The following is a 503-nucleotide window of genomic DNA, read 5'->3' on the forward strand; positions in this document are numbered from 1 at the left end:
TTTGCTTCCTGTTCCCATCACTTTATGACCTTAGTTTAGAAGTCTTAGTTCCAGAGAGGGGAAGGTTTGTATCAGGAAACACAGCAATGATACTACTGAACTGGAAATTAAGACTTACCTCTGGTCATTTTGGTCTCTGTATGCCTCTGAAGAAACAAGCTAAAAAGGGATTTGCATGGTTGGCATGGGTGCTTGACCCAGACTATCAAGAAGAAATTAGATTATTACTCCACAATGGAGGAAAGGAAGAATATGCTTGGAGCATAGGAGATTCTTTAGGGCGCCTCCTAGTGTCACCATGCCCTGTTATTAAAGTCAATGGGAAACTATTACAACCCAATCCAGGCAGAAGGACAAATGGTCCAGAACTTTAGGAATGAAAGTATGGGTCACTCCACCAGGAAAGAACCAGGCCCTGCTGAGGTGCTTCCTGAAGGCCAAGGGAATACAGAATGGGTAGTAGAAGGTAGTTCTTTTTTTTTTTTTTTTTTTTTTTTTTTTTT

The sequence above is a fragment of the Fukomys damarensis genome, unplaced genomic scaffold (assembly GCF_012274545.1).
Source record: "Fukomys damarensis isolate Sample0158 unplaced genomic scaffold, DMR_v1.0_HiC HiC_scaffold_8, whole genome shotgun sequence".
Taxonomy (NCBI): Eukaryota; Metazoa; Chordata; class Mammalia; order Rodentia; family Bathyergidae; genus Fukomys; species Fukomys damarensis.